Genomic DNA, 27,453 nt, shown 5'->3' on the forward strand with positions numbered 1-27,453 from the left:
TTCAATATGTTTCTTTTCCAAATATTGGGAAAGGATTTTAACTATCTGGGCATGAGATTAACATTCGATGTTCACGGTCAATGGCCCTGATGAATGAAATGTACTTAACTTTAAGTAGCTATGTGACTAGTTCTGTCCATGCTTAAGTCTCATTGAAGACAATAGGCCTGATTTGCTCCCTTGTCTCATTTTCGTGATTAGCCAAGAGTCAGAGCTAGTATTTGTGCCTCTGATGCAGGTAGGGTAGCCAATTTTCTACTTGCACAAAATGGAACACCCTTGCTTGGCCCCAGGCACCACCCCTCCTCTGAGGCCCTGTCCCTTCTCTGAGGTCCTGTCCCCCCTGCTCACTCCATCCCCCCTCCCTTTGTTGCTCACTCTTCCCACCTTCACTCCCTCGCTCATTTTCACCAGGCTGGCTCAGAGGGCTGGGGTGCAGGAGGGGGTGAGGGCTCTGGCTGGGGTGCAGGCTCTGGAGTGGGGCCAGGGATGAGGGGTCTGGGATTCAGGAGGGGGATGAGGGATTTGGAGTGAGGGAGGGGGGCTCTGGGCTGTGGCAGGGGGCTGGGGTGTATGGGGGGGTGAGGGCTCCAGCTGGGGGTGTGGGCTGTGGAGTGGGGCTGGGGATAAGGGGTTTGGGGTGCAGGACGGTGCTCCAGGCTGGCATCGAGGGGTTCAGAAGGCAGGAAGGGGATCAGGGCTGGGGCAGGCGGTTGGGGTGAAGGAAGGGGTACAGGCTTCAGGCAGCGCTTACCTCAGGCAGCTCCTGGAAGCAGCAGCATGTCCCCCCTCTGGTTCCTACGTGAAGGCATGGCCAGACAGCTCTGCGCACTGCCCCATCCGCAGGCACCGCCCCCGCAGCTCCCATTGGCCATGGTTCCCAGCCAATGGGAGCTGCAGAGCTAGCATTTGGGGAGGAGGCAACGCGTGGAGCCCCCTGGTTGTCCCTATGCCTAGGAGCCAGAAGGGAGACTTGCCGCTTCTTTTGGGGAGCTGCGCGGAGCCCAGGCAGGAAGGGAAACTATCTCAGCCCCGCTGTGCTGCCAAACAGAGTTTTAACAGCCCAGTCAGCACTGCCAGGGTGCCTTTTCAACCAAGTATTCTGGCTGAAAACTAGACACCTGGCAAATCTAAGTGCAGGATCCTTAATTGTCCTTACACTGATGGAACACAGATATTGCAAAATGGAGCTCTGCCATGCCTATTTCTTCTGCTTGCCTGTCTGCCTTGATGCATACTCTTCTCCTGCCACGTCTCTTATGCCCCTACTCTAAGAAAGGGGGAATGGGACAGGGACAAGCCTCAGAGCCAGACAGCAATGAGTTTCCCTCTGACAGAGCAATTCTATGCTCTCCAGTGATGGAAAGTTTCCAGCTCCTTTGTACTTCTGGAGTGGTAGAAAGGGGCCAGTGCTTATTACACTATCTGTCCTATTATTTTGAAGTGAATGGGAATAAACACACACTTAGGTGCTTTGTTGAAGCTTGTCTTACGTGACTAGAATGATGTGCTATTATTATAACAAATTGGGTAGATTGTAAAGACCTCATCATCCATCCTACTGGTTGGACCAATAGCATCAACATTATTCATATGACATTTCTATCTATTACTATACCACATAGCTTCTTTCAAAACTGGAATAATTTAATCACACACACACACGTGCGCACACACACGCGTGCACACATTTTGAGGAGCAAACAGCCCCAGTGGTGCATTATCAGCTCAACAAACCTTGGGTGGCAAATCTTGCATGTCCATATGTATATTTATCAGTATTTCAGATAAAGACCCTGGCTATGTTTATTAAAAAAGGTTGTCTTTGAAATTTAAAATCCAAGATAAATTAGCTGCTGTCTTCTTTAAAATTCTAATAAACAATAGCATATATAATGTATTATTGTCAAGCAAAATTACAAAGAGCAAAACTATATTGCTTTTTCATTTTCAGAAGTAAATGCATGGCAACTTGTGATGATATATTTATTGTTTTCTAGAAAATCAAAATAATTCCTCGACATAAAAGCAACTTTTGTTTCACCTTATTTTCAGAGCGTCCTTTTCCATTACTGATGTAGTAAAAAGAATATAATCTAACACAGTTCACTAGTTCATAGAAAGCCTTTATTAAAAGCTGCTGCAAAATAACAGCTATTTCCTTTGACAGGAAATAGGACAAATCATACCTAATCCAACCAATCTTTCAGGAAAGCCATTAAACAAATCTACCACCACTGAAATACCCCCATGGTCTGCTTATCTACAAGAGTGGAGAAGAAAAGCATAGGAATACACATGGTGGAAGGACAAAATAAGCACATGACAAAAATACAAAAAGATAAACACACCTTGGAAAACGTTAGTGATGATCAAAATGATCAGTCATCACTTCAACCTGAGGTATATAACCAATGCTTTATCTCTCATCTCTCTTACCTATCCATTGTGAGAAACAATCACTATTGATTTTCAATAAGTCTTAGAATCCTGGGGAAGTTCCAGAAGACTGGAAGAAAGCTAATGTTGCACCAATATTTGAGAAAAGTAAACAGGATGACCCAGCTAATTATAGTCCCGTCAGTCTGAAATTGATCTCAAGAAAGATAATGGAGGGGAAAATACAGGACTCAATCAATAAGGAAGTAAATGAGGGTAATATAATTAATGCCAAGAAACATGGATTTATGGAAAATATATCCTGTCAAACTAACTTGATATCTTTTTTGATGAGATTACAAATTTGGTTGAAAATGGTAATAGTGTTGATGTAATATACTTAGACTTCTGTAAAAGATTTCATAGGATATCAGGGTTGGCAGGGACTGCAGAAGGTCATCTAGTCCAACCCCCTGCTCAAAGCAGGACCAATCCCCAGACAGATTTTTGCCCTGATCCCTAAAGGGCATCCTCTAGAATTGAATTCATAACCCTGGATTTAGCAGGCTAAGGCCCAAACCACTGAGCTATTCCTTGGTGTGGCATGACATTTTGATTAAAAACAAAGTATAGTACTAAATTAACCTGGCATCTATTAAATGGGTTAAAAGATGACTAACTGATAAATTGCAAAATATAATTGTAAACAGGGAATGATCATAAAGAGGGTGTGCTTCTAGCAGATGACCTGGAAGGAAAATATAAAATAATCATTGATGAAGTTTGCGGATGACACAAAAATTGGGAGAGTGGCAAAGAATGAAAAGGACAAGTCACTGATACAGAGCAATATGGATCACTTGGTAATATGGGCATAAGCAAACAATCTGCATTTTAATACAGCTAACTGTAAATATAAACATCCAGGAACAAAGCATGTAGGCCATAGTTACGTGATGGTGGACTCCAGGAAAGCAGTGACTCTGGAAAAGATTTGATGGTCATGGTGGCTAATCAGCTGAACATTATCTTTCAGTGCAACACCATGACCAAAAGGGCTAATGCAGACCTTGGATGCATAAACAGTGTAATTAGGAGTAGACAGTTATTTTACTTCTGTATTAGGCAGTGGTGCAAATGCTGCTGGAACACTGTGTTCAGTTCTGGTATCTACAGTTAGAGAAGGATAATGATAAAGTGGAGAGGGTTCAGAAAAGAATTATTTGGGGGACTTTCCACAGCCTGTGTTACACAGGTGATCAGACTAGATGATCACAATTGTCACTTCTGATCTGGGAATCTAGGAATCTATGACTAGTTACGGATAGTTGGTCAGGCTTTTAGGTTGACAGGCTAATATCCACCCTGGTCCCCAAAGAACGTGGGATTCATTATCAGTTTTATAAATTAAAATTAGCGAACAAATAAAATCAGAAAACATATCACTAAAACTAAACAACTATTAAGAATCTTAAACTAAAAATTAAGTCATACTATTATGTTATCAAGGTCAAATCAATAAATTAGCAGCAATACTGGATTGGCACTAACTCACCAAGTTATTCAAAACAACAGATTAAAACAACAAATAATGAATCCTTATAAATTCTAGCAAATAATCTGAAAAAGTGGCTGGCCTTCTGCTTTTAAACCCCAACAAAAAAATGTAACAAAGGTAGTGAAAATTAGGAGCCGGTTGGATATTTTGATATTGAAACCAAATTATTTTCTACTGTCTGAACCATAATCTCAGAGCTAGTTGAAAAGCTTCCCCTTCTGATTTCAGGGGTGGCTGGCCGGCCTTTTCCTTCTCCTGCCTCTGCAAACAGATATTACAATACATATCTGAACAGAACACTCTGATAAGCAGAAGTTTTATCAGCACTTGTTTGGCAGTTTGGAAATGACATCTTTAAGTTTCTTTGGATTCTCAAGACACTACACACTTAATTGAGTATTTTTATGAGACTTTGGTTTAGGGCTGTTTAAACTTGAGGAACTTTCTTTCTAGTGCCATCCATTGTGGACTTTATAGGTACTCAGACACTCATGCAAATGCACAACCACACTTTAATACCCTAAAAATTAAAAATAAAAGGCTAATGCATCTCCCAGCTAATAAAAACAAAAAACAAAAATAGGAAAAAAGAAAAAAAAATGTGATACTGCAGATAAGGGGGTTGGTGAACTCTTCAGCTCTCATAGCTTCTGGACTCTTCTGGAAGTGCAGTCAAGGAGCCCGATGGCTTTTTACTGAGAGTTTGATACTGCCCTGTAATCACAACCCAGAGTTAAGAGTAATGCAGAAGATAAAAGGAAATACTTTTTCTTCTTGTGGATCTCATTGTCACAACATATCATTGAGGCCAAGAATTTAGTAGGATCCATAAAGAATAAGCAGCTGGATAAGAAAAAAATCCAATAGAGACTTTCATACTTTAGAATATAAACTAACCACTAACTGATGAGAGTCAGGTAGAAACTTCCATTATGAAGAGTCAATCCACAGCTCTTCAATATATTTCTTGCATCATCTTCTGAAGCAACTAGTACAGGCCACTTTCAGAGATAGGATTCTGCATAAGATGGAGAAGTGGTCTGATCCAGTATTTCAGTTCCTGTCTTGCTGTTTTGTGAAGATCACATATCCCCTTGCAAGCCCATTTTTATACAATTAGGAAAGTATCTCCAAAATCTCAAGAGCTATGTTCCTCTGTTATCCACCATCCTCAGCATATTCTGAGCTGATAAATAAATTAAAAAAATTATTTCCCAACTTTTCCTCCCTGTTCCCTTCTCCCTCCATTAGAAAAGTATATGTGTATATCATTATCACTGTGTATACTACTATGTGTGAATAATATGCCTGTAGCAGGGTGGTTACCCACTCCTGCCCTGAGGGGTTTAAAAAGCAGCCCTGGAGAGGGCTGCAGCTCTAAAAGCCTGGGCTGATTAGGGGAAAGTAGGCTCAGCTGGGGCCATGCCCCAATCAGGCCCAGCTGGCCCCTATAAGAGACACTGAGCCAGGAGCCCAGTCAGTCTTCCTCTGCCTGTAGAGGGAGAAGGGCCTGGCTGCAGGGTGCTAGACACAGGGTACCTGAGTGGAGCAGAGCTGGGGAAAGGCAGAGGAGCTGGGGAGCTCCAGCCTGGAAAGCCCCAAGCTGCGGCCTAGCATTGGGCTAATAGGTACTGAGGGTTGCAGAGGGCAGCCCGGGGGTAGGCCAAGGCAGCAGGTCCAAACCCAACCTTGCCAGTGATGTGTAGGTTGATACTGCAGTCTGCCCCAGGGTGTGGGGTTAGATGATGACTGGCAGTAGCTTAGTACTGAGGTGAGGTGGGGAGAGTGGGTGGAGGTTCCCCAGGGAGGGGAGACCCTGAGAGAAAGGGGTTACTGCCAGGGGGCAGCTAAAAGGGCACTGGGTCCAGGGAAGGACATGGGGGCCAGAGGACAGGTGGATCATTGGCCTGCAGAGGGTGCTCCAGAGTTGGAATAAGCTAATTCCCAGAAGTCACCAGCAGGAGGCACCACAGGAGTGAGTCCGCTCTTCTACAATGCCACTGTCTTTCCCACTCTTTCCTATCCACAAAAGACACACGCTGTGGATAGGCACCATGCAACTTCTGCTCAGTATTTTTCATGAAAGAAATTTCAGGCACAAGTGGCTTTTTCACACATTTATATGATTTAGTGTGGTTGAAATAGGGAGTTCAGTTTTCCCCTGTGGCCAAGCTCTGCTCAGTGCAGGAAGGCTAGACACCAGCAAGCTGGTTACATCTTCCTGACTCTGCCATGATTTAGAACAACCGAGGAGGCTGCTCTAACTTATGCCATTGTTAGAGCATAAGGCCCCTAAGGGATCTTATGCCAGTGGAGAAAGCTCCATCAAGTCCCCTTTCCTGTACCAAATATGTCCCCTGTCTCTCTCAGCATACCCTCTACTGTGGGGGTTAAGGTGGCTACAAAGATTGGGAGTTTCCCTCTGCCACGGAAATTCTAGTCTGGCCACTTACAACCAGAAACCTCTCGCTTTGCACTGAATGAGCAAGTAAAAATGACCAGAATGGAACCAAGACTTTGTCCTGAAATTTTAACAGATCTTAACGGTCCCTCATTATTCAAGTCTACTTTAAGCTTATTTACCAGTAGAGAATTTGCACTGGAGATGCAGTGAAAGATTTACTAATATATCATAAGCTCCAAGGATCTATAAGGTGCAGGTTTTTTCTCTTTCAGTGCCCAGTTGATACCAGGATTTGGACAAAGGCAAGTTGGTTTAAAGCTCAGTCTGGCCAAGCTAGAGATTTCATCTGGAGGACTGGGTAAGCTTTTAAGGGATATGGCAGGAATGGTGCCTGACCCATCCCTTATCCAACAAATTCACCAGGTAGGGGTGTTTGCATTCCCCAATTGCTCTAGGATTCTCAGGAGGCGTCAATGCCCTCAATTACCTGGAAATACAAATGCAGACATTTCAGTCTGATGTGGACCTTGCCAAAGTCACCTATGCCTTGAGAGATCCAGAATACATTACTGCAATGGGTGCTACACAGAGTTGATTTTCAACTAATTACAGTATAGGATGCAACTGCCCGGTTATTTGGTACTCTGAGCCACCTGGAGCATATTACACAATATTCTGAAGATTATACTGGCCATCTGTTTGCTTCAACATACAACTGAAAGTGGTGTCCCTCATCTATTAAACCCTACATTGTTTGGATCCTGGCTACCTGAGAAACCACCCTTCTCCCCATGTGCCGCTATGGCAGATGAGGCACATGAGGCATTTGGAGTTAACAGTTCCCAGAAACATCCTGGGCTGCTTGCAGGGCAATTTAAGTTGAAGGTCTTTATATGCTGAAGTCACTTCCCCCAGCTGATATTGGGAATCTGAGGTGGTTGCTCTTCAAAGCTTGGTGTAATGCCTAGCTCTTCTACCAGGCTTTTGCTATAGTGAGGAGTGGTGGAAAGAGAATGGGGGTTAGGATAGAGTTCAACAGTGGATACGTGCCCTCCAGTAATGGCATTACTCAACAATTTATGTATATAATTATTTCATTTTGTTCAGAACACAGAGACTATGTGGTGGGCGCTTTTGTTCAAGAAAGAAAGGCATGCTGGAAAAAGGAATCTTTCCTATACTCCAGACCTGTCTGTTAGGCCTGCTGGAAGGAAAATCTAGCCCCTCCACTGCATGAACACCTAAATGGATTCTTATATCTTTCCTAGTAGCTAAGAAGGCAATCCTCAAACAGTGGAAATAGCACATTTTCCCTATTAGCAATAGGTATAGGAAATGACAAATTCAGCTTTAATAGAAAAGCTTTCTTTGGGGAGAGCAAATAACCAAGGAACATATGTACAAATTACAAGGCATATGGGCTCCTGGCTCTCATGGTAATTAATATAATATTGTGAGTTCATTTAAACTCTCTTTAAAGAGGCTGTTGGGGATATAATTCATACCTCCTGGTATTATTCATCATAACAAATACTTGAAATACATATACTGGGAGATGGATACATTACGTACTAGGAAAAGACAATAGCACACTAGATTCTCATAAACAAAAGTTTCATTACAGCCTGGGCATGGTGGTTTCAGAGTAAAATCCACACACCTCAAACACTAAAATCAAGAAAATGGCATGTTATGGGAGTTATTTCTTCCCCATCTCCTACCTGGCAGTCTACACATCTCTTTATTCTCTGCCAATGATACATTTTAGGCTGCCACTGAAAAGTGACTACGTCTTCTAGTGGATACAAAAACACATCATATTCCTCAATTTGCCTTACTTGCAGTGTAAGGGAAACCCTTATCCCAAACTCACCAAATGTAGGACATGTGCCTAGGACTCATCTGTGTAGGAGGTTACTTTATGATGTGCGAAATGTCAGAATAAATATGATTTCAGAGCTGATTAGATTAGAGGCAAAGAGAAACTTCTGCATGCAGAGAGATTGAAAAGATTGTCATTCTTTAAACTAAAGAGATGATGAATAAGAAGATACATAAAGCTAGCCGAAATGTTTAGACTGAAAAATGAGATCTCATCGTTTTTTTTTTTTTTAAAATGGTCAGAATGTTATTTTTTATTGTAATTTTTCATTGAAAAATGTAAGACCTGAACTAGAGGAGAAAATAATTTATTTTTGTTTTAAATTAAAATGTTCATTTCAGTGCAGTGTTTGAGCACTGTTTTTTTTAATTAACAATCAAACGTTGAGATGCTTAAATTCTAATTTTGTTTTTCTCTTGTCTCCCCCATTTTCCCTTTTTTATGCTTGTTTATTTATTTATTTTCTTGCCGTAAAATGAATGACGTTGAGGATTTACTTTTTTCCCCATCCTTTCCCCCTTTTCTTTTTCTTTCTTTCCTTCTATCGTCACTCTGTATTTTTTTCAAATCTTCTCCAACTTTGGTAAAGTTATGGAGTAGCAAAAGGCCTTTGTAATTTTTCAAAATTTGGAGTAGTATCCAGGCATAAGACAACCACTAATTGAAAGGGACTGTGGGCAGGACAGGTTATTTCAAAATTGTCCATCACAGGGTTTCTTTTCCCTTCATCTAAAGGTAGTGGCTAGTGTCAGAAATAAGATACTGGACTAGATGGACCACATCTGAACTGATTTGGTAATTCTGAGGTTCCTGTATTCGGATGGGTTATCCAATGTACAAATTACCTACAAAGCCTCAAGTTGGCTGTTCAGAATACAAATCCATTTCTTACTGAAAAATGAAAATAAAGAAAAAAAAATGTCTTCCACTAGTTCAATGTAATTTCACTGAACATTAAATTTATAACAGGGCTTTGCCCCACCCTGTACTATTTTTGTATAGGGGATTATTCAGAAAGCTCATACAAGTGAGCTGATGATATAGGGTTGCATCTCATCATCCTCCCTGTTCCATGGATAGAAAAAGGCAACAGGAGAGATATTTTAGTGCAGTGTCACTAATTTCGTAGTGATAATTAGCTGCACATTGCCTTCGTAATTTATTATGTATTACTATTTGTATTATCCTAGTACCTAGAGCCCAGTCCTGGACCAGGACTCAGTTCTGCTGAGCATTGTACAAACACAAAACAAAAGATAACTCCTGCCCCAAAGAGTTTATAATCTATGTATAAGACAAGAGACAACAGATGGATACAGTCAGAGGAGAACAAGTAAACAACGAGACAATATTGGCCAGCATGATAGGCAGTGGGCTCAGTACATCAGCAGCTTAGCTGTTCTCAGTGAATCCAAGTTCCACAGTCTTATTGCTCTCACTTTGCCCAACTAAAGAATGAAAGCATAAGGGTTCTAATTCATCCTGAGTAAGATGCAAATGATGTATTGTTGGTGAAGGGAAATATTTGGAGGAAGGATGTAGACTGTTCACAGAAAGTTCATTGAAAATATGCAGATATACAATGATATTTACAACTATGAATTCAGTATTTTGGGCCTCCAAATATTCTGCAATATTTGATCAAAACAACTGTTACCACAAGCATTCCTGCCATTAAGTTCAGTTTATAGAATATTCACAGAAAGCAAAAACATTGGGAGTTAAAATGCTACTGAAGGGAATTCAATTATTTTATTTGAATGAATATCTACAGAAATATTTTTGAGATGTTCAGTCAACACCAATACTCCTAGAGCCATGCTAGTAGCTCAAGTCATTCTTCAGCTGTGCCATTGTGATAACAACTCCTTCTCTCCAACTAATTTGCATGCTGCAGTTCTATTGGCTGAAGTGATTCAGTGGATTACATAGGCCAATCACTCTTCAAGAACCAACCAGATTCAATATTGAAGCCATTCTTGGTAGCAACAATAGACATACTATCATTTAGGACAGGTATTTTCAATTTAGGGATCTTGAGCAGGTGTCAGATGTCACAACAGTTCTTCCCTTACCATATCTCAAAATTGGAGAAGGGGGTCCCAGCCAGATCTTGGCTAGATGTAAGGCAGGTCCAGTTGTGGTCCCAGTATGGAAAAGGCAGGGGAAGGAGTACAGTATGGATAAAATAGAGAACTCCTAGTTTAGGAGAAATAGTGAAGAATACCAAATCCATTTGAAACTAGTGAGGGATGTTAGATGGCAGAATGTAATTACCCACATTGGAAACTGGCCAACACTGATAGTCTAGCAATACTTCTGTGAAGGTCCATTTACTCCTGAGACACTTTAATAAATAAAGTTTTGTCTGATAGGTAGAAAAACTATAGAATAGTCTGTGCGTGTATATATGTGTATATATATATATATATATATGTTCTCAGAATACAGAGAGACTCTGAAAAATTCTACAGATTCAATCAACACGTAATTTTACTAGAGGTGGGAGATTATTCTTCAAAAATCTTCCCAATGCTCTAAAAACATTTTCCTCTCTACACTGGTGCCCTTTGTGACTCCAGTGCTGCCATAGAGATGAACAATAACCATGACTTCTCACTTTTGGCTTGGTTGTCTTACCGTTTTTGTATGGCTCATGCCGTGAAAATGGTCTTTTACCTTTTCTAATTTACCACAGTTCATCAAGTGAGTGTTAGCATATAATGGGTCCTGCTGCGAAGAAATATGGTATCGTAAAGATGGAACATCTAGACAGTCACTCAAGAGGTCTTGTTAAAGACCAAGTCTTTTGCACAACTTGCAAGTTGCAAGGCATCCAAAGAGGCCCAATTTAGCTGGAGTGATCATCAAGCCAGTTATCCACAGCCTGCTCTCGGGAACTTTAAAAGGCTCTTCTCACTCTTCTTCTGTGAAACTCCTTAGCTTTAGAACCCATGGGGTTAACAAGCTTAGATCAGCATGCCGGTGGAATTATCTATGGTTATCTTTCTTCATATTTCACCACTCCAGCCTCCACCTTCAGCTTTGCTAAGAGAGTAAAACCATCAAGGATTAACCACTGTCTCTCAACACAGAAGAGATTTGACAAATTAATGATTTTGCTTCCCAACCCTTTCCCTAAAAATCTAGCATTTTTAGCCATCTTCCTTCATCTTTCCCTAAAGTTTATAAAAGTTTTCATAAGCCAGCTGGTTCACATATGTTTACTAATTCTTCCCTCCTGGGAGAAGAACTCTACACTAGGATTCCATACTTAAAGGCTAGGCCTTTAAGAGCTAAAATAGCTCACTAGTAACTGAGGAACTGAAAGAAAATTAAACGATATCCCTCTTTACTATGGGCACAACAGGTGGGCCAGAAAGCTAGCCACTTCTATCATTTTCTTGGAAGAATGATAAATCCTCTAATCTTTTAGGCCTATGGGACTATTCATGCCTATTTCAGTCAAAACAATCTCTCATCTATCCAAAGTCAGCTGGGTTTTCAGTCATGCTGTGTATCAAGCTCTATTATGCATTTGGCTTTCTTGATTCATATGCAGTGAAGTATCACCTTGTAGCATTGTCATGACTCCCCCTTAAAAAAAAATGAGGAACCCCAAGGCCTATGAAATTCAGTAGAGGAGCATGCATACAATGGAAACCTAAGATTGGAAGCAGAGCTGCCTTATTTTACTAGCAAAATCAACTCAGTAGTACAAAAGTAGCACACTCCCAGACGTGAGGATAAGAGACCTTCCTCCAGGCTATGGATTATAGTTCATGTATTTGGGTTACATTAGCATTTCACACTATACAGACTTGCTTCAGCCATAAATTCCACCAGTGTAACACAGGATGGAGGGTCTGCAGTGACAGAAAGCTTAGCCAGTGCTGTATGCCTACCCCTCCCTCTCCATCAGTCTCTCCTGGAGTGAGCTACTATGCTCCAAAAGTCTGAGGTGCTGGTCAAAGGTGCACAATTTCCTATGCAGCCTCTGTTCTGAGGCAGGGCTCCTACATGTTAAATGTAAAGCTGTGCCCTCAGCATAAATTAAACCCTGCTTTCCATAGTATCAATATTTTCAAAGTATTCTGTACCCTTTACCACATGTATAGAACAAATATTACCAAATAAGCAGGGTTCGGTCTATAATCTTTTCCTGGTCCATAGCTCCAGTTTCTAGAAGGATATTCTTCAGGCACACTGTTCCTTTACAGCCTTTTTTCTGTCAGGTTTAGCGTCCAATGCGTATTTCAGTCTATAGCAGAGGGTGAGCAGCACTATGGAAGTCACATCTCTCCAGGCTACTCGCTCCAGATTATTTTTACTATTTTTGCCTCCCATGCCTTTTGATTCTTGCCGATGTTTTGGCTCTGCCTTGTTATAGCGCAATAGACCCTTTCTTGTGTTCTCTGCAGCACCACATAGATATATTGATATGTTGACTATAATTTTATTGGTGTTTACTCCTTTCCTCTTTCTTCTGGAGAAAAAGATGAGGGGGTTGGGAGAAGGGGGGGGTTGGTTTTTTTGATTGGTTAGATGTTTTTCCCCCCTAAATTAAAACAAAGAATAGAAATTAACTGTTATATTAAACTTATTTTCAGTACATAAAACTGTAACAAATATGTTTATATTAATCTGCTATAATATAGACTTAACACTGCTGAGATACAGCTAGCACATCAGAATAGAACCTCTAGAGTATCCACCAAAATTCTCTCTTCTCCGAGCAGTTCTGAACTCCCAATCCCAATCAATCCATGCTACTCTATGCTCCACAAAGTCCTTTCCCTGTATGTTAGGTCTGCTGTTAGGCAGCTTCTCAATGCTCCAATGTAAGGACCCAATCCTGCAAAGATAACCAAGTGAGGTGACGTCTGCACCTGCAAGAATGGAGTCTAGGGTTACAGCTGAATTAATCACTCTGTTGATGTCACCAACAGCACACCCTTTCTATTCCAAGACTTTCTATGTCCCTTGAAGCGTTTATGTCTCCTTCCTATCTCCATTCAAATCTCCACCAACCTGTGTGACACTTTTCTTCTGTCAGGGCGCACACATCTTCACCTGAGGCCATCACAGTGAGAAGTCCAGGGGTGTTCTTGGATTAGTTCCTGAGCTAGCGAGATCTCAGATTTATGTTCTAGAGATGTTTCCTTTTTATTAAGAGTAGAAATGGCAAAGCCATTCACTGCAAGCAATGCACTTTTTCCATTTGGCCCTTTCTTCTGTTTGCAAAGTGATTGCAAGAAAAGATCAGGCTTTTTACCATTTTGTTTATTGCACATAATTATTTGATTACTATGATTTAGGAGAAAATTTAGCTCCACAGGTTTTTCAGGACAGTCCTTTGAGGGTCCAGTGCTCTGATGGCACAGAACCCCATTTGAAATCAATAGGACTCTGAACAAATGCATTAGGCCATCCACATGCAACAAATTGCAGGACTGAGGCATTAAATGCTAATGGTTTCACCCAGTTTAGTAATAAGTGATTTCTTTTAATAATGGTTTCTGAACATAACAGTAGTATAGAAGAAGATTTCATTCACAGTGGAACGGAGAAAAAAATATACTCAAAAGTCTCACAAATAAATCCTAAACTTTATTTTTCCACAGTTGTAACATAAACGCTGTAAGAGGGAAAATAAATTCAGGCCCTCCGTAACTGCTCAGCCATTAAAACAGTTTTCACAGCATCATAGATAATTACAATTATCCATCTCTTAGGGACACTGAAGTTGCCAATTTTCTGCAATGGGAAATAAATAAATAATCCCGAGCAGATGTTGACTACTCATACTGGTTTAGGAGACAGCTTTAGGCAGAGATGTCAGCATTAAACTTGAAAATACCAATAGAACTTGAAAACATTTCTTTATTTTTTTTTAAAGTGGAGCCAGGCTAAGCTACATGTTTATAATTGGATGATGGAGTCCAGTGGGGGAAAAAAAAGAAGCCTGTCAGGTCAGTTTGGATCAGGAATGTTTAAAGAAGTACCAGTTTAGTAACCGTTTGAAGTAGGCAAGTGCCGATGGGTTGTACTGCAGGTATTTTGTCATTAATTATTAGAAGATGCAGCAAGTGACTGTTCTGCTTCCAGCACAACAGTACTTTAATGGTTTTTCATCCTCAGTCCATATGACTGTTACACCAGCAGGAAATAAAAGACTGACACTGCCTTCAAAGTTTTCTTCCAAAGCTTCTGTCTAGCAAAGATTATTAGTATATCTAGCTGTGTACTGCACGTGGCATTCCTCTTAGCAACTGTATCTTGCATTTGTAGTGATGTGCTTGTTGTTTTTAACTAAGATAAATATTCTCTGATTGCTTCCTTCCTAAGCATGTTGGCCTTCATTAAGGAATGTGCTTTGATGAGTGGCTTTGCTGTGTTGATTATCACTTCAAATTTTGATCACTTCATAGCCTTTGTCCTTTCCTTGTTTTATGCATGCATATTTTCCTCCACCCATCCATCTTCCATATAACCTGAATCATTATTCTGCCCATTGTTAGGCCAAGCCATAAACTTAGTGGGCTGGGTCTGAGTTTCCTCAGACCCAAACTACATGGGCAACTCAGCTAGCTCAGCAAAGGGTAAAGCTTTTGGATTCTGATTCTAGCTGTGCAATTCTTTACCAGAGGAGATCAGACTGGGTCCTTCTCTGACCAGATTCAAATATATAGGATTTGAATTTTCCCCAGTAACTGTACATTCCAAGGACCAGCCTACCATTGGGGAGACAGCATTGGAGGAAGAGATGGCAAGAAATAAGGAGGAAAGGATTTAAAAAAAAATCTGAACTTTCATACTGGAAATAATAATAATAATAATAATAATAATTTATTTATAATAATTATTATTATTTTAAAATTATTAAATTAAAATTATTAAATTAAAATTATTATAATTTGTTATTATTATTTTATTATTATTCAGGCATATTCACAGCTAACTTTACTTTTGGTATTGTGTTTAGACAGTATGTAAGAAACACAATAAAATAGATATACAAGGAGAAATGTATATGATCCTTCTTGACGATGACTATATACATTGTCAAATGTATGGGAATCAAAAACCCAGGCTGGAATTTGATCCAGATTTTTCATCTTAAAACTATAAAGGGAAGCATTTCAGGTGGCTTAAACAAATTATTACCTTGCCCGAGAAAATATGAAATGTGCCCATCATGCCAGGAAATTAGACAATGAACTTTAGCTGTGTTTTGTGATTGCATTGACAGCATATGCCGTAGGAATGCTGCTGGTACAGCATGTTTACTGTCAAAGCTTAGTAACAGTCACAAGCATTGCATATTTCTGTACTGTTATCTGCCTTCTAACAGTTACCAGAGCACAACTTCAGCTGACTTGTATCCATTTGTGATGGTTGTGTGTATTCCTATATTTAAATTAAGGCAGCCAGAATTAATAGATTTATTAATTGGGTACCTTATTAATTGGGGCAAATCACATGCCTTCCCTTGTAAAGACTGATATCAGTGTTTGCATTTTGACAGCAGTATAATGCTATATATTTTAAACGTGGTTATTTTACAGAGATACGTTATGTAAAGAAATTTGGCAGACAAATATCTTTAATACCCAGCATGCAAATGATGGTGGAATAAACCCCACAGTATGTGGAACAGAACAGAACCTCACAATGTTGAATTTGTACATTATTCTGTGTACATAATATGCATTGGAACCATGGTGCTGCTAATGCATATTACAATGATTATTTATCATTTGATGAGGTATTCTGTGTATCTCCGTAGTTCTTAGTTCTTATATGGTCCCATGACCAGAGTATCAGAGTACCTCACATCTTTACTGTATTTATCCTCACAGCACCATAACACTTCCATAACATGCAACTGGAATTTTAAAAAAATGAAACTCCTCTTCCTGTTAGACTAAATCTGGAATCGGCTGATCCACGGTCCTTGATTTATAGTCAGAAGAGGATAGAAGCTTCCTGACTCTAGAGATCACGATGCAAAGTAAATGACTTCTTACACTTAGAGTTTCAAAGTGATGTAGGAGTCAGGCCAGCATCTTCTACACTGAGAAAAGAGAGAGAGAGAGACTTCTTGAAACCTGAACCAACACTTGGTTCCATGTCTCAAAAACCATATGGATACAGGGGTCATCCGCAAAGTTCCAATTATAGGAATGAGGCCATACATTCAAAAAGATATTACTACAGTACTACTAATAATGTGTTTTGCAGTAGCACCTGGAAATGCCAACCACAGAGCAGGGCCACATTCTGCTAGGCACTGTACAAACACATAAGAAGATTGTCCTTTCCCTTACAGTTTTGTCTACACTTAAACTAGACTAATATATTGAAAGCAGTATAACCCACTAGTGTGGTTGCAGTTATACTGATATAAAGGTGCTTATGCTATAACTAATTCCCATAAGAGAAGATGAATAAACTATACCATATAAGGCCCTTATATATAGGTATGACTGCAAACCCAGGAGGGGTTGTGCCACTGTAACTATTTCAGTAAACATATCACACCCCTCACTGCAATAGCTATACCGGTACAAACATTTTGTGTAGACCAGGCCTCAGTATAAAACAAGAGACAAGAGATGGATAGAACAGACAGGTGGGGCACAAAGAAATAAAGAGACAAAATTTATCAGCATGCTCAGCCCTGGCCATGGCATTCCAATGACTAACCATAAGTCAATGGGTCCAAATAACCATTCTTCTGCATGTTCAGCCATCATTCACCCCAGTGCAAGGAGCATGTCAAATGCTACAATTTAAAATACTAGTGTTTTGCACATTCTCTTCACTAGTGTCTCTCACCCATGAGGTGCAAGGCAACAGTACATCAGGCCCAAAGCCACAAGCTCACAGCTTTATTTAAAGAAAAACTTTACAAGCTTTAAAAATAGAATCACAAAATGCTTCAGGAACCCATCAAAGTAGCACTGGATTTCCCCAACCATTCCTCAAGCCAGCCAGATTGCTTTTGCTCCATTTTTTTCATTAAAAAGATCATTGCAGGCTGCAAGCTCGTTTGCCAACTGTGAATGAATTTTAGTGATGAGTCATAAACCCCTTGAAATGTGGGGTGTCTAATGCAGATGCTGAGGGAATGATGATTAGAATAAAATGTTGTGTGTGAGGCTGTAGTAACAGTAATCAACAATAGTAATATTAATAAAAATAACGCTTTTCACATACACTCATAAAAGTCCATTTATATGATTACTGTACAAATATGTAAGATTCCAGAATATTGCATTTTTCACAATTATGAGGGTATTATTGAAATTACAGACTCCTTTCAAAAGACACCGGATTTCAATGTGCTGTATACTTTCCACCTTCAGCAGAAGCTACTACCCAGTGGATACATTTGCTGGACTATGCCAGTGACATTATAGATTACTTAAAAAGGCCTTTTCTGCTAAACCTTTTGAATGTCCACCACTATATTTTTATTAACATATACCAAAGAGGAAACAGAAAAGTTCAATGTTTCAGGACACCTGAGAAATTGCAAAGTACAAATTAATTCTAGCAATGTGTTTAATAAGTTATAAACCTACAAAATAATCAGTTAAGATTAATTATCAAAAAGGCATTTTCTTACAAACTAGATTTCCCATGTCCCCGGGCCATGAAAATTACTTGCTGGCATCCCACTGTGTTGCAGCTTCAATTAGACTTTAATGCTGAACTGTATCTTAGCGCATATGTATATTTATTTTTGGTACTGCTGTTTAACTGTAGCTGTCGTAACTTGAAAAAAGGGGTGATGGCTTTTTATTTTGTTTTTTCCTACAATAAACTGGATGGGAGAAAGAAAGACAGCCAGAAAGACAGCAAGATATAGAAGGTACATAAATATACAATGTTTCACATTTACTATACTCTACAATCAGATTCACCAGCCTTAAACTAGAATATCAATGCATAATTCCACTAACTCAAAAAAATTGATCTGCCAACGTCATATATCCTCTAGCAGGATTTTAATTAAATTAACTTCACTCACCTTGTAGCTAAATTTCTTAGGCTCATTTTATACTCAGATTTGATGCATGTTTCAGTGAAGTGGTTTTTGTTTTAACTGTAAATGGTTGTTTAGTAAACAAAGAGTTTTTAATAATGTATACAAGACAATTGAACACAGATTGATGACAGTTATTTAATCACAATAAAAAACTTTGAAGTAATGAAGTTTTTGTATTTCTGCCAATCACAAACAGATTAGGGGCCAGATTCCCCAACTGGCATAAAATGATGTTGCTCTGTTGATTTCAGTGAAGCTATGCTGATTTGCAACAACTGGTGATCTGGACCGCAAGATTTAAAAAGCTTATTTCTGTTATTCTTATTATAAGAAAACAATCTGTGGCATTAACAATTCTGTTGATCTCTGCTAAAAAGTTAGTAACAAATTCAATTCACAGTAAATCACTGGAATAGCTGTAAGAACCTGGACTATAAAGAAACCTGGGGTAGACACATTTGAAGAACATATCAGACTGGGTCCACTTCTTTGGACCAAATTACAAATGTGGAGCCTGAACGCTGATTGAAGTAAATGGCAAGCCTCCTAGTGGCTTCACAGTGGGGCAGAGTCAAGCCTCTAATGATGAAAGGAGTGCAGTAGACTACAAACATATGGTTTTTAGTAGCGCTTCATGAGCACTACCAAAGGCACTAAAATTTGATGGAAATGCCACTGTCCCTGGGTCCCTAGGGTGGGGTATGGTATACATGGAAAAGTTAATAGAACTTTGGACTGTATGTGCTTCCCCTTGTAAACTGCGACCTGCTGGAGAGGGGTGAATGTGAACTCCACTTGGCCCTATCCCTGCTACCTGCCCCAACTCTGCCCAATCCCCACACATGCGCCTGGATTACACAGAACCTCGGGGAGGGATGGGGCAATGGAGATGCTCAAGTCTCCTTTCCACATGGAATATTTGAGACCCATAAATGGAGGACCCCTCCACAAACAGATTGCTGGGGTGGGGAGAGGTGGAGACACAGGGGATGATTGGACCTATAGTGGCTGCAACAACTAGATTGTTCTCTCTCATATTCCCAAACCCGGCTTCTTTAAATACCTCCCATACCTGAAAATTAAATGCAGAGAAAAGCAATCCTCACCCTGCCAGCAGCTTTCACTGCATTTAGAAAAAGGCTTTTCCATCTTTAAAAAAGGCATTTTTTCTTCAAAATGATTGGCAACAATTTTAAGGAATTATAACTGCAACCCCAGACTTTAAGCAACAGCTGTTTGAACTGGAATTCTAATTGCTTTCATATTTAATAAGCTATTGTTTAACTTCAACAGAACCCCAGCAAAATAATTACAGCAGGGCTGTTTTAAAAGAAGGCTAGTTGGCCCAAGGAGCTACAGCATGGCAGGAGTTAGACACACACACCATTTTTCTTTCTCTGAAGGAGGCCATTGCATCTACTTCCTGCAGAGCTGATCTGCCGTCAGTGCCTGCTGTTCCTTGCTAGCACCTTGCTCTCCTTCCATAATAGTTGTATCTCCCCTACAGGAAGCTGACAATGAGAGAAGCCACCCAGTACTATATCTCAACACTCATCTCAGTTGTCAAACACACCAGGCAGATTGGCCTCTGACACACTTGTCAGATCTGCCCCCCCTCCTCCTCCAGGTGAACTGGGTGCTGAATGACTCTACGTGCCCTGTGCAATGGCTCCTCGGTATACAAGGCAGTATCCTGATGTCACCTTGGCAGGTGATTCTAGAAGGCACTAGGTCATTTAAAAGCCAGAGGCAAAGCGACCAGGGGAGCAGAGCGGACAGACAGCTGCAGACAGGGGAGTTTGAGAGGGAGTTTGACAGAGGGAGACTTATGATGGTTAGGAAGACCCGAAACACCTGTGCCAGCACTGCTTCTGCCTACTCCACCTGCGCCTGTAGCCAGACAGAGCACCTGAGTATAGATGCTTCTACCCAGATCCTGGTGTGGTTTTGCAGGGACTGTAACTTGCAATTTCCACTTACTGATATCCAGGCTCAGGCGGGGGCATCCAATGTGAAAGGTGCCTACTGGTGGAATCTCTCAGGCAGCACGTGGGGGAGCTACAGGAGGAGGTGGCTAGGTTGAGGAGCATCCGAATCCACGAGCAATTCCTGGAGAGTGTCCATGTGGAGACAGCTGAGGAGGTAGCTGTCCCAGTACACAGGACTGCTGACACACCTCTGGTGGAGGAGGAGATGGCTCAGGGTGGACACTGGCAGCTGGTTACTTCTGGCAGCGGGCAGTGCTCCACCCCTGCTCCGAACCCTCCCGCCATGGTAATACGTAACCGTTATGCTCTTCTTGATACAGGAGAGAAGGAATCACCCCCTACAGTAAAGGAGGAAAAGCCTCGTACCCCTAAGGCTGGGAGGTCTGCTGCCACCATTGCGAATAGGAAACATAGGGTTGTGGTAGTCGGAGACTCTCTGCTGAGGGGGATGAAGGCGCCCATCTGTTGCCCTGACATTTCATCTCGGGAGGTATGCTGCCTTCTGTGGGCCCGTATCTGAGATGTTACAGAGGCATTGTCGAGGATTATCCAGCCCTCTGACTACTACCCCATGCTACTCATCCATGTGGGCACAAATGATACTGTGAGGTGTGACACTGAGCGGATCAAGAGTGACTACAGGGCTCTGGGAGTATGGGGGAAGGAGTTTGGAGCACAGGTGGTATTCTCTTCAATTCTTCCTGTCAAAGGTAGGGGCCCGGGCAGAGACAGATGCATCATGGAGGTGAATGCCTGGCTGCGAAGATGGTGTCACCAGGAGGGCTTTGGCTTCCTCAACCACGGGATGCTATTTGAGGAAGGACTGCTAGGCAGAGATGGCATTCACCTTTCGAGGAGGGGAAAGACCCTATTTGCACACAGACTGGCTAACCTAGTGAGGAGGGCTTTAAACTAGGTTCGGCAGGGACAGGTGAGCAAAGCCCACAGGTAAGTGGGGAACATGGAGACCTTGGAGATGGTTTGGAAACAAGAGGGAGCGTGGGCTATAATGGCAGAGAGAAAGGAGGGTCAGGGCAAAACTGGGAGGCAAGATCAAACCAGTATCTTAGATGCCTATATACAAAAGCGAGAAGTATGGGTAATAAGCAGGAAGAACTGGAAGTGCTAATAAATAAATACAACTATGACATTGTTGGCATCACTGAAACTTGGTGGGACAATACACATGATTGGAATATTGGTGAGGATGGGTACAGCTTGCTCAGGAAAGATAGACAGGGGAAAAAGGGAGGAGATGTTGCCTTATATATTAAAAATGTACACACTTGGACTGAGGTGGAGATGGACATAGGAGACAGAAGTGTTGAGAGTCTCTGGGTTAGGCTAAAAGGGGTAAAAAACAAGGGTGATGTCATGCTAGGAGTCTACTACAGGCTACCTAACCAGGTGGAAGAGGTGGATGAGGCTTTTTTTAAACAACTAACAAAATCATCCAAAGCCCAAGATTTGGTGATGATGAGGGACTTCAACTATCCAGATATATGTTGGGAAAATAACACTGCGGGGCACAGACTATCCAATAAGTTCTTGGACTGCATTGCAGACAACTTTTTATTTCAGAAGGTTGAAAAAGCTACTAGGGGGGAAGCTGTTCTAAACTTAATTTTAACAAATAGAGAGGAACTCGTTGAGAGTTTGAAAGTAGAAGGCAGCTTGGGTGAAAGTGATCATGAAATCATAGAGTTTGCAATTCTAAGGAAGGGTAAAAGGGAGTACAGCAAAATAGAGACAATGGATTTCAGGAAGGTGGATTTGGTAAGCTCAGAGAGCTGATAGGTATGGTCCCATGGGAATCAAGACTGAGGGGAAAAACAACTGAGGAGAGTTGGCAGTTTTTCAAAGGGACACTACTAAGGGCCCAAAATCAAGCTATTCCACTGGGTAGGAAAGATAGAAAATGTGGCAAAAGACCACCTTGGCTTAACCACGAGATCTTGCATGATCTAAAAAATAAAAAGGAGTCATATAAAAAATGGAAACTAGGTCAGATTACAATGGATGAATATAGGCAAACAACACAGGAATGCAGGGACAAGATTAGAAAGGCAAAGGCACAAAATGAGCTCAAACTAGCTATGGGAATAAAGGGAAAAAAGAAGACTTTTTATCAATACATTAGAAGCAAGAGGAAGACCAAGGACAGGGTAGGCTCACTGCTCAGTGAGGAGGGAGAAACAGTAACAGGACACTTGGAAATAGCAAAGATGCTTAATGACTTCTTTGTTTCGGTCTTCACTGAGAAGTCTGAAGGAATGCCTAACATAGTGAATGCTTATGGGAAGAGGGTAGGTTTAGAAGATAAAATAAAAAAAGAACAAGTTAAAAATCACTTAGAAAAGTTAGATGCCTGCAAGTCACCAGGGCCTGATGAAATGCATCCTAGAATACTCAAGGAGCTAATAGAGGAGGTATCTGAGCCTCTAGCTATTATCTTTGGAAAATCATGGGAGATGGGAGAGATTCCAGAAGACTGGAAAAGGGCAAATATAGTGCCCAGCTATAAAAAGGTAAATAAAAACAACCCAGGAAACTACAGACCAGTTAGTTTAACTTCTGTGCCAGGGAAGATAACGGAGCAAGTAATTAAGGAAATCATCTGCAAACACTTGGAAGGTGGTAAGGTGATAGGGAATAGCCAGCATGGATTTGTAAAGAACAAATCATGTCAAACCAATCTGATAGCTTTCTTTGATAGGATAACGAGTCTTGTGGATAAGGGAGAAGCGGTGGATGTGGTATACCTAGACTTTAGTAAGGCATTTGATACAGTCTTGCATGATATTCTTATCGATAAACTAGGCAAATACAATTTAGATGGGGCTACTATAAGATGGGTGCATAACTGGCTGGATAACCGCACTCAGAAAGTAATAATTAATGGATCCCAATCCTGCTGGAAAGGTATAACAAGTGGGGTTCCGCAGAGGTCTGTTTTGGGACCGGCTCTGTTCAATATCTTCATCAATGACTTAGATGTTGGCATAGAAAGTATGCTTAATAAGTTTGCAAATGATACCAAACTGGGAGGGATTGCAACTGCTTTAGAGGACAGAGTCATAATTCAAAATGATCTGGACAAATTGGAGAAATGGTCTGAGGTAAACCGGATGAAGTTTAATAAAGACAAATGCAAAGTGCTCCACTTAGGAAGGAACAATCAGTTTCACACATACAGAATGGGAAGAGACTGTCTAAGGGCTTGTCTACACTACAGGACTATTTCGAATCTACTTAAGTCGAATTTGTGGATTCGACCTTAATAAATCGAATTTGTGTATCCATACTAAATACACAAATTCAAACTTCTGAGTCCACATTCACGGGGCCAGCTTCGACTTTGGAAGCGGTGCACTGTGGGAAGCTATCCCACAGTTCCCGCACTCCCCGCTGCCCATTGGAATTGTGGGATTTCCCCCCAATGCATGCTGGGGGGAAAAATGTGTTGTCATTGAACCGTCAATCCCGCCCTCCCTGTCTTCCTTGAAAGCGCCGGCGGGAAATCTGTTCGCGCCCTTGTCTGGTCGGTTACAGCGCGGATGCCACAGCACTGCGAGCATGGAGCCCGCTGTGATCATCGCTGCACTTATGGCCATTGTCAACTCCTCGCACGTTATCGTCCACTTCTTCCACAGTCAGATGCTGAGAAACCGGGCGAGGAGGCTCCGGCAGCACGGTGAGGAGAGTGGCGCAGACCTCTCAGAAAGCAGGGTACGCCGGGCAGTGGAGATCATGGTGGCAATGGGTCAAGTTCATGGTGTGGAACGGCGATTCTGGGCCCGGGAAACAAGCACAGACTGGTGGGACCGCATAGTGCTGCAGGTCTGGGATGACACAGAGTGGCTGCGAAAAAGACGGTTACTCACCTGTAGTAACTGGTGTTCTTCGAGATGTGTTGCTCCAATCCATTCCAGTTAGGTGTGCACGGCTTCTCCGAACTTTTCCCCTAGCACTGGAGTGGCGCCGCTATGGCGCTAAATATATACCCCAGCCGGCCCGTCCGCTCCTCAGTTCCTTCTTGCCGGCTACTCCGACAGTGGGGAAGGAGGCGGGTCTGGAATGGATTGGAGCAACACATCTCGAAGAACACCAGTTACTACAGGTGAGTAACCGTCTTTTCTTCTTCAGTGATTGCTCCAATGCATTCCAGTTAGGTGAATCCCAAGCCTTAGGCGGTGGGGTCGGAGTGAGGCGTGGCGGAGTGTAAAACCGCGGGCGAAGGCTGCGTCGTCTCTAGACTGCTGCACCAGCGCGTAGTGGGAGGCGAAGGTGTGGACCGAAGACCAGGTAGCCGCTCTGCAGATGTCCTGGATGGGGACATGGCTCAGGAAGGCGGGGCGAGGCTTGCGCTCGTAGAGTGAGCGGTGAGTCGGCATGGAGTCACGTGAGCTAGCTCGTAGCATGACCGGATGCATTGGGTCACCCAGGAGGCAATGCGTTGAGTAGAGACTGGCTCGCCTTTCATGCGATCAGCGACTGCGATGAAGAGCTGGGTGGAACGCCGAAAAGGCCTTGTCCGGTCGATGTAAAACGCCAGCGCCCTACGGACGTCGAGGGTGTGGAGCTGTTGCTCCCGGGGCGAAGCATGGGGCTTCGGGAAGAAGACCGGGAGGAAGATGTCCTGATTAAGGTGGAAGGCCGAGACCACCTTTGGTAGGAAGGCCGGGTGAGGCGAAGCTGCACCTTATCCGCGTGGAAGACGGTATAGGAGGGCCCACCGTCAATGCCCGTAGCTCGAGACTCTCCTTGCCGATGTTATGGCAACCAGGAAGGCCGTCTTATAGGAGAGGTAGAGGAGAGAACACGTGGCCATAGGCTCGAATGGAGGACCCGTGAGCCTGGCCAGGACGAGGTTCAGGTCCCAGGTTGGGGCAGGGCGACGCACCGGCGGGTACAAGCGGTCGAGGCCCTTCAGGAAGCGGAGACCATCGGATTGGCAAAGATGGTCCGACCCTCCGCCGACGGACGAAGGCGGACACCGCGGCGAGTGGACTCTCAAAGAGGAAACCGCCAGACCCTGCTCCTTAAGGTACCATAGGTAGTCCAGGATGGTAGTGATGGGTACCACGAAAGGGTTGAGCCTGCTGGTCACACCAGCGCGAACCTCTTCCATTTTGCCATGTATGTAGTGCGGGTGGAAGGCTTTCTACTTTCAAGCAGGACCTGCTGTACGGCTGCCGAACATCCCTTCTCTGCATGGGTCAACCACGCAGGAACCAGGCTGTAAGGTGGAGAGATTGCAGATTGGGGTGGAGGAGTCTGCCGAAGTCCTGTGTGATGAGGTCCGGCCACAATGGGAGGGTGATGGGCTCCCGACCGGAGAGCTCGAGCAGCAGGGTGTACCAGTGCTGCCGCGCAGGCCGGAGCCACGAGTATCATGGTGGCTCGATCCTCCGGCTTCTGGAGCACTCTGTGCACTAGCGGAAGCGGAGGGAAGGCATAGAGGAGGTGAGTCTGCCACGGATAGAGGAAGGCGTCGGACAGAGATCCCGGCGAGTGCCCTCGGAACGAGCAGAACTGGAGACACTTCCTGTTCGCCCTGGAGGCGAAGAGGTCGACCCGGGGAAACCCCCACCTCTGGAAAATCGTGTGTACCACGTCGGGACGGAGGGACCACTCGTGGGAGAAACGACCTGCTGAGGCGGTCGGCTAGCGTGTTCTGCACTCCCGGAAGAAAGGGCGCTTCCAGGTGAATGGAGTGGGTCACGCAGAAGTCCCAGAGGAGGATCGCCTCCTTGCAGAGGGGGACGGCGAGCTCCGCCCTGCTTGTTCACATAGGCTAGAGCTGTTGTGTTGTCCGTGAATACTGTCACCCAGCGGCCTTGCAGGTTGGTCGAAGGCGTGACATGCAAAGCGGATCGCCCGGGCTCGCGGACATTGATGTGGAGAGCGAGCTCCTGGGGCGACCAGAGGCCTTGCGTGTGAAGGTCCCCCAGGTGATCCCCCCAACCGAGTGCCGAGGCGTCCGTGGTCAGCGTCGCGGACGGACGAGGAGGGTGGAACGGCACCCCAGCGCAGTCGATCTCTGGGTCGAGCCACCCGCGGAGGGACTCGAGGGTCGGTCGTGACCGTGACCACCATGTCGATGTGGTCGCGGTGCGGGCGGTACACCGATGCTAGCCACGACTGGAGCGGACGGAGGTGGAGTCGCGGTGACATATGTACGATGCCATGTGACCGAGGAGGCGGAGGCATGACCGTGCCGTCGTGGTCGGAAAGTTGACCAGCTCCTGATGAGGAGGCCATTGTCAGGTGTCGAGACCGCGGCAGGCAGGCGCGGCCCACCGAGGAGTCGAGGATCGCGCCAATGAATTCCACCCGCTGTGCTGGGAGCAGGGTAGACTTCTCGGCATTGACAAGCAGTCCGAGGTGTTGAAAGAGGGACAGGATTTCCGCCACCTGTCGCTGTACTAGCCCCTGCGACTGCCCCCGAATCAACCAGTCGTCCAGATAGGGGTAGACATGGATCTGGCGCCTGCGAAGGGCTGCTGCTACCACTGCCATGCACTTTGTAAACACCCTCGGTGCCGTGGCAAGTCCGAAAGGTAACACGGCGAACTGGTAGTGGTCTTTGTTGACTAGAAACCGAAGGAAGCGCCTGTGAGGGGGTAAATTGCGACATGGAAGTAAGCGTCCTTCATGTCGAGGCGGCAAACCAATCTCCCGGATCCAGAGAGGAATGATGGTCCCCAAGGTGACCATGCGAAATTTGGGCTTGAGCAGGTATTTGTTCAGCTCGCAGGTCCAGAATAGGGCGTAACCCTCCTTTCGCCTTGGGGATAAGGAAGTAGCGGAATACAATCCCCTGCCCCGTCTGTCTGGAGGCACTACCTCTATGGCACCCACGCTCAGTAGAGTCTGGACCTCTTGCAGGAGGACTTGCTCGTGAGATGGGTCCCTGAAGAGGGACAGGGAGGGTGGGTGGGAAGGAGGCGAAACAAATTGTAGACGGTATCCCGACTGGACAGTCTGAAGAACCCAGCTGTCCGATGTTATTCGGGACCACGCGGGGCGAAAATAGGAGGCGGTTGGAAAACAAGCGGGAGGATCCGAGATGGAGAGTGATGGGCCGCCCCGGGCGTCCCATCAAAGGCCTGCTTGGACCCTTGCGGGCCCTTGGAAGAGGCCTGGGACTGGTTGCGACGGTTACCCGAAGGCCGCGGTGAT

At 43.5% G+C, this 27,453-nt stretch overlaps 1 long non-coding RNA gene across 2 annotated transcripts in view; it reads left to right on the top strand.

The window, feature by feature from the left end:
- Positions 1–2,519: 2,519 nt before the first annotated feature.
- The window catches only part of LOC120400248, a 39,840-nt gene continuing 14,906 nt past the window's right edge, over positions 2,520–27,453 (top strand). The window contains exons 1-2 of one of the 2 annotated variants that reach the window (XR_005595640.1): positions 2,520–2,655; positions 6,614–6,699. This is a non-coding gene — a long non-coding RNA (uncharacterized LOC120400248). The remainder of the gene's footprint in view (positions 2,656–6,613; positions 6,700–27,453) is intronic. The other variant, XR_005595641.1, reaches the window with a different exon arrangement.

The sequence above is a fragment of the Mauremys reevesii genome, linkage group 3 (assembly GCF_016161935.1).
Source record: "Mauremys reevesii isolate NIE-2019 linkage group 3, ASM1616193v1, whole genome shotgun sequence".
Lineage (NCBI taxonomy): Eukaryota > Metazoa > Chordata > Testudines > Geoemydidae > Mauremys > Mauremys reevesii.